We start from the raw sequence: 7439 nt of genomic DNA, 5'->3' as shown, positions 1-7439 counted from the left end.
TACTAATTACAGTAACCCAACTCTAAAGATGTATCGTTTCCGGTAAAACCAAATTGAATATTGGCGCGTTTCGAAGAACGCGTAGCCAACGCTTTTCAATGATTCACCGATAACGACACAAACTCAACAACTACTACTTATAGTAACCCAACTCTAAAATTGTACCGTTTTCGAATGAACCAAATTGAGTATTGGCGAACCAACGCTACTTGATGATTCACCGATCCCGATACAAACTCAACAACTACTAACTTATAGTGACCCAATTCTAAAATTGTACCGTTTTCGAATGAACCAAATTGAGTATTGGCGAACCAACGCTACTTGATGATTCACCGATCCCGATACAAACTCAACAACTACTAACTTATAGTGACCCAACTCTAAAATTGTACCGTTTTCGAATGAACCAAATTGAGTATTGGCGAGCCAACGCTACTTGATGATTCACCGATCCCGATACAAACTCAACAACTACTACTTATAGTGACCCAATTCTAAAATTGTACCGTTTTCGAATGAACCAAATTGAGTATTGGCGAACCAACGCTACTTGATGATTCACCGATCCCGATACAAACTCAACAACTACTAACTTATAGTGACCCAACTCTAAAATTGTACCGTTTTCGAATGAACCAAATTGAGTATTGGCGAGCCAACGCTACTTGATGATTCACCGATCCCGATACAAACTCAACAACTACTAACTTATAGTGACCCAATTCTAAAATTGTACCGTTTTCGAATGAACCAAATTGAGTATTGGCGAGCCAACGCTACTTGATGATTCACCGATCCCGATACAAACTCAACAACTACTAACTTATAGTGACCCAATTCTAAAATTGTACCGTTTTCGAATGAACCAAATTGAGTATTGGCGAACCAACGCTACTTGATGATTCACCGATCCCGATACAAACTCAACAACTACTAACTTATAGTGACCCAACTCTAAAATTGTACCGTTTTCGAATGAACCAAATTGAGTATTGGCGAGCCAACGCTACTTGATGATTCACCGATCCCGATACAAACTCAACAACTACTAACTTATAGTGACCCAATTCTAAAATTGTACCGTTTTCGAATGAACCAAATTGAGTATTGGCGAACCAACGCTACTTGATGATTCACCGATCCCGATACAAACTCAACAACTACTAACTTATAGTGACCCAATTCTAAAATTGTACCGTTTTCGAATGAACCAAATTGAGTATTGGCGAGCCAACGCTACTTGATGATTCACCGATCCCGATACAAACTCAACAACTACTACTTATAGTGACCCAATTCTAAAATTGTACCGTTTTCGAATGAACCAAATTGAGTATTGGCGAACCAACGCTACTTGATGATTCACCGATCCCGATACAAACTCAACAACTACTAACTTATAGTAACCCAACTCTAAAATTGTACCGTTTTCGAATGAACCAAATTGAGTATTGGCGAACCAACGCTACTTGATGATTCACCGATCCCGATACAAACTCAACAACTACTAACTTATAGTGACCCAATTCTAAAATTGTACCGTTTTCGAATGAACCAAATTGAGTATTGGCGAACCAACGCTACTTGATGATTCACCGATCCCGATACAAACTCAACAACTACTAACTTATAGTGACCCAACTCTAAAATTGTACCGTTTTCGAATGAACCAAATTGAGTATTGGCGAGCCAACGCTACTTGATGATTCACCGATCCCGATACAAACTCAACAACTACTACTTATAGTGACCCAATTCTAAAATTGTACCGTTTTCGAATGAACCAAATTGAGTATTGGCGAACCAACGCTACTTGATGATTCACCGATCCCGATACAAACTCAACAACTACTAACTTATAGTGACCCAACTCTAAAATTGTACCGTTTTCGAATGAACCAAATTGAGTATTGGCGAGCCAACGCTACTTGATGATTCACCGATCCCGATACAAACTCAACAACTACTACTTATAGTAACCCAACTCTAAAGATGTATCGTTTCCGGTAAAACCAAATTGAATATTGGCGCGTTTCGAAGAACGCGTAGCCAACGCTTCTCAATGATTCAACGATAACGACACAAAGCCAACAACTACTAATTACAGTAACCCAACCATTAAAATGTATCGTTTCCGGTAAAACCAAATTGAATATTGGCGCGTTTCGAAGAACGCGTAGCCAACGCTTCTCAATGATTCACCGATAACGACACAAAGCCAACAACTACTAATTACAGTAACCCAACTATAAAAACGTACCGTTCTCCGCTTCTTGTTTTCTTGCCCACCGCATCTCGCACTCGACCTCTCCTCATCCCTCACGACGTTGGTTTCCTCTTGGTCCTCGTCACTTTAGCACTGAAAAAGAAAACACTAATTTGTAAACTTAGTAAGCAAATAGGGAATATAAGTATAAGATAAGTAATGGTTATGGAGATACCTCAAAGATGGTCAGAAGAGAGGCAATAGATGAGTCACCATCCAGTACGGAGAGATAGTGGACGACTGAGCCAAGAAAATAAAGTGAGGAGACTGAGGGACACTGGGAGGCGTCTAGAAAGAAAGCGGCCATCTGCTGGTCAATAGGATAGGACATAAAAAGTGATTATGATGGTCTATTCAACATCACGTTACGCTAAATCCCTAAAAACCCCAACTCACCGTTTTTCGCTTTCTTGCGAACCGTGTCTCGCAGTAGACCACTCCTCCTCCTCTACGACGGCTGGCTTCCTCTCGATCCGCTTCACGTCAACACTGAAAGAGAAAACACTAATTTGTAAACTTAGTAAGCAAATAGGGAATATAAGTATAAGATAAGTAATGGTTATGGAGATACCTCAAAGATGGTCAGAAGAGAGGCAATAGATGAGTCACCATCCAGTACGGAGAAAAAGTGGACGACTGAGCCAAAAAGATAGTGTGAGGGGGACAGTGGGAGGAGTCAAGAAAGAAAGGGGCCATCTGCTGGTCCAGAAAGATAGATTTTCCATGAAGATAAGTGAGCAGGTGGTTTGTGTTAGCATTAATGAGACAATAGAACGGTGTCTATGATGTTGTCTTAAAAAAGGGTAAGAGTGGACTGCTCGGTTGCGAGAGAGAGAAAGGGACAACTGACTGTGTTCTACCAGTCTGACCTCATTTGACTTGGCGGCGTGGTCTATTCGTCATCCTCCATTCGATTTCTCACGAAGATAACTGACAGATGGCTGTCAAGTCGAGTGAAGAACAATGAGAATACGGGCCGACTTTTTCACATTTATGATTGATGACTCGCTCTCACCTGCCCCTATGAGTATTGTTTGCGGACCGCTCGCAGATCACCTGACGGAGTCTAACCGGCCACGTTTGGGGTAAGAATTATTGATTTATTTATTTAATTTCAAGAGATAAAGAATTATAAGATACAGAGAAGACTTGAAACATGTCCCTCACGAGACAGTTTCAGGTTAAAAAAAGAGGACAATTCAAGGAGCAATAACAAGGGACAATTATCGGGTTGAATGAGACAAGTGAAATTTCTAAAAACGGGGAAACCGTGTTATATGAATGAGATAAAAGGGGAAAACGAACAAGGCAATAGGAGACACGGGCAGGGAAAAGAAAAAAACTGTGAATATGTACAGTTATAAGGAGAAATGAAAGAAAAAATTACAGTAGCGAGCATAAGTGAGCACCCCTTCATACTTTTATACGTAACTCTGCTGAATCGTGTCCGTTTTGCATAAACTTTTATTTGAAAGAAAGCCAAAGTATTCAGCAATAAGAAAATATGTTTTTTGAAAAAGTTTCGTCACGGATTTTTTCGATAATCGATTTTTCCTGAACTTGATTTGAAAATTCGAAAAACAACTTTTTATTTTTCTCTTGGAGGTATTGAGTTTTTGATGTCAAAATGATGGAAAACACTCAAATAAACACAAAATTATGTTGAATTAGCTTTTCAACTCCTGAGCATCGTGCTAGAGCTCCAGAAGTCAAAAGTAGTGCCCTCGGGGAAATCATCATAACTCATCAAAAAATGCTCCAAATCGATTAAAACATGTACCAAAATACGCGTTTTGAGTTTTTCTACTAACCAACATTAAAAAGTTACAATTTTAGAAAAAATAATTTTTCAAATTTTTTTCAGTCAAAAATTATTTTATTCCCATTTTTCCCAATTTCCGATATTTTCTGGCTATAAAACGTGCATACCTTTCAAAAACTTTATGCAAAGTGCTTTATCACAAATAACAAAACACATGCATGTGTTCCTCGTTGCGTATTTATTGTGAGGACTCGGAGAACTACAGGGTTATGAGGGTACCTTGCCACCGGCAACTTCCCCCCCTTTACAGAAACCGGGCCCCGACCGGTTCGAGTACTCTCACAGATACGACTTACATTCTTCTCCCCTTATCTCACACCATCTAGCCTAAACTCAGTCACACCACCCTAACATCAAAATAATCAAAACGTTGTCTTTAGGAGACCTCAATAATTTTACCCTACTACTAAAACAAACAATTAATTAACAATTTGGATTGTCCACCAAGATGACATCACTGGTGACTCCATTTGTCCTCCTTTATCCGTGGCTCCGAAGTCACCGACTCCTTACTCAGTTGGGCCACCACCACATTCTCCGTCGTCCTCGCCTCCAGGAACTCCAGCAGTTGTTCCCACGTTTTGAACTTTTCGTCCGCACTCGCAGCCGAATCGCTCCACTTTACACGACCGGCAGTTGTCCAACTCCGTTTCCAACTTTCCACCAATCCCGATTTTGCACCATCCATTTTGTATGGAATGATCGTGATCTCCTTCACTTCCTCAGCTAACTTTCGCACCAAGTCACCCAACTTTTGGTTCGTCTCCTCGTCCTCCGTGAGCTCTAACAAGAATACGATCGATTCCACATTCGCAAAATCGAATCTATTCTTCCACGTGTTCAGCGCACTTTTCCGATACTCAAAGATGGATTTACCCTTCACGCCGATTCTCGGAGTTATGAGAATCTTCGATTCTCTAATCACCGTCTTCTTTGGCTTCATCCCTTCTTTTTTCTCCTCCGTCACTGTATCCACAGCGATTTCCTTGCTCCTCTCCGCAGTTTTTCCGGAAGGTTTCGTGTTTTCCACCCGGATTCCCAGATTTCCCACCATGAAAACCTTCTTCTCCTCACTACTCGTCGCATCTCTTTTTGCTTTCTTCTGTTGCACATCCATTCTTTCCTGTTTCCACTCCACCGAAACTCCAATACTTTCGAATGCGTTCGTTCCAAGCAGCATTATTTCGGCATCGTTCTCAACGAGCTGAAAAACTACTTCCGCCTTCCTATCTCTCACTTGAATCGGTACTTCGATTTGCTGAATGATACGCATCTTCTTTTTCGAAGTATCGATCACTTCGAAGCTCGGTTTCCCTAACCTTTTCACCACGTCCACCCAATTTCGGCAACCCTTCTTCAGTCCATCCCATGCTCCAGTTGACATCACCGACACCGCGGCTCCACTGTCGATCACCATTCTCCGCTCTTGTCCCAGCAACTTAACCGTCTCCACAGCTACTTTGCCTACACCTTCTCCTTTTCCTCTTACTTCCACACTTTGCACTGGCTTCGATGGGCATTGACGCGCCAGGTGTCCCACACCTCCACACGAAAAACATTTCTGCTCCATCCAGTACCGGTTTTCCCCACTTTCTTTTTCCGCCACATCTTTCTCGCCGTCATTTTCAGCTTTTGGACGTTCCTTCCAGCATTCAGAATATCGACTCTTCTGGCAATTTCCACGACGCTGTTCGTTTTCTTGTTGCAGCACGATATCTTTCAGATGATCGTACTGTTCTTCCAACGATAACTCGAAACGCTTCATTATGAGCATTTTGTGCAACGTCTCATCTGCGCGTGCCGCTTTCATCAGCTTTGTTGTTCTCATCTGAGACAACGTCTCCTGCTTCACCTCCGGGAACGCCTCGACCACTTCTCTACTTCCACGAGATACTCCCACATCTTCTGGTCCGACCTCTTCTCCAGCCCTTCAAACTCGTTCAACGCTTCGATCTTGCTATCTCCTTGTCGCTTTCGCAGCTTTTGCTCAAACTCTTCGAACAGCGACTGTATCGATCTTTCGAATCTTTTCGGCAGTGTTTTGAACAGTGACTTAGCTGCCCCTTTCAAAAACTTTCCCTCCAAGATTGCGACCAGCTCGTAATCATTCTCCGTAACATGGTTGTACTTCAACAAGAATGCCCGTTTGAACTGTTTGAACTCGCCAGTTCCATCAAACGTTTTTGGCTCCGGTAATGCCGACGACTTCAACATCCTGTTCATACATTGCATCATATCGTTGACTTCGCTACTTCCAGAGTGACTCAACGTTTTCCTGCTAAACGCGTCTTCTCCTCCTTTCTTCCTGCTCCTCTCATCGTTTCTCTCGATGTCCCAATTTTCCACCTTCTCGCACCAGCTTCTGCTTCCTTGGGTTTCGTCCCACAAGCCATACGGCTTGCGTTCCTGCCGCTCCTCGAATTGCAACCTTGTTTCGTCCTCCACTTTGACGCTGCTAGCGATGATTTTAGTGAACTTCTTCACATTCTTTCTTCTCTCCTTCACGCTCATTTGAGTTTCCACAACAATCATCCGATTGTCGTCCACTTTCGACGTTGACCGCTTCGACGATGTTTTGTCGCTCATCTTCTGCGTTGTTGTCCGTAAACTAAGTTTCTATTCAAAAACTGTTTACAATTCGTTGATAATCCAATCGACGAAAAGTTATTTTTTGATTTCTCCGATACTTCCTCCAAATTTCCACGTTATTCAACGCCAGAAACTGCCGACAACCGGTAAATAATTTCTCCGTTTATCCAAACAGAAGAAAAATAAACCAGAAGATTACAGAAAACAAGGAAAAATAACGAAAAATTAAGAAAGACGGTTCGGCCCCCAAGTTGCCCGCGTACGAATACGGGGTGATAGGGTCCTGATAAAATAAGACGACAAATACACAGTTTCTTACAATAAATTTACTTTATTGCAAGAAAATACAATAAGAGAGCGTAAAACTTACAAAACAAAGGTAAAGCACCAACGCTAAAATTAGAACTAAACTCTGAAAGCCAACCGACTTCAGAAAACTTCTTGCTGCCACGTGGAGTACACGTGTCCACGTGAACTGACGCGCTGACGTTACGGTAGGCGCGTGAGGCTTTGGCGGAGTGTCGTTGCGTATTTATTGTGAGGACTCGGAGAACTACAGGGTTATGAGGGTACCTTGCCACCGGCAACTAATACATTGTGAAGGGAAAAGAAAAGAATTGACATTTTAGGTAATGACATTCCAATACGGAATAGTAAAGGAGAAAAAATTATCAGACAGGTGGGAGAGATAGATAAGAGTCATGGGTGTTCTGGGAGAATTTGACAGTCTGACATAGGCATAACAGAAGGGAAAGTGAG

Source organism: Caenorhabditis remanei, chromosome X, assembly GCF_010183535.1.
Source record: "Caenorhabditis remanei strain PX506 chromosome X, whole genome shotgun sequence".
NCBI lineage: Eukaryota > Metazoa > Nematoda > Chromadorea > Rhabditida > Rhabditidae > Caenorhabditis > Caenorhabditis remanei.
Note: the sequence above shows the minus strand (reverse complement) of the source record.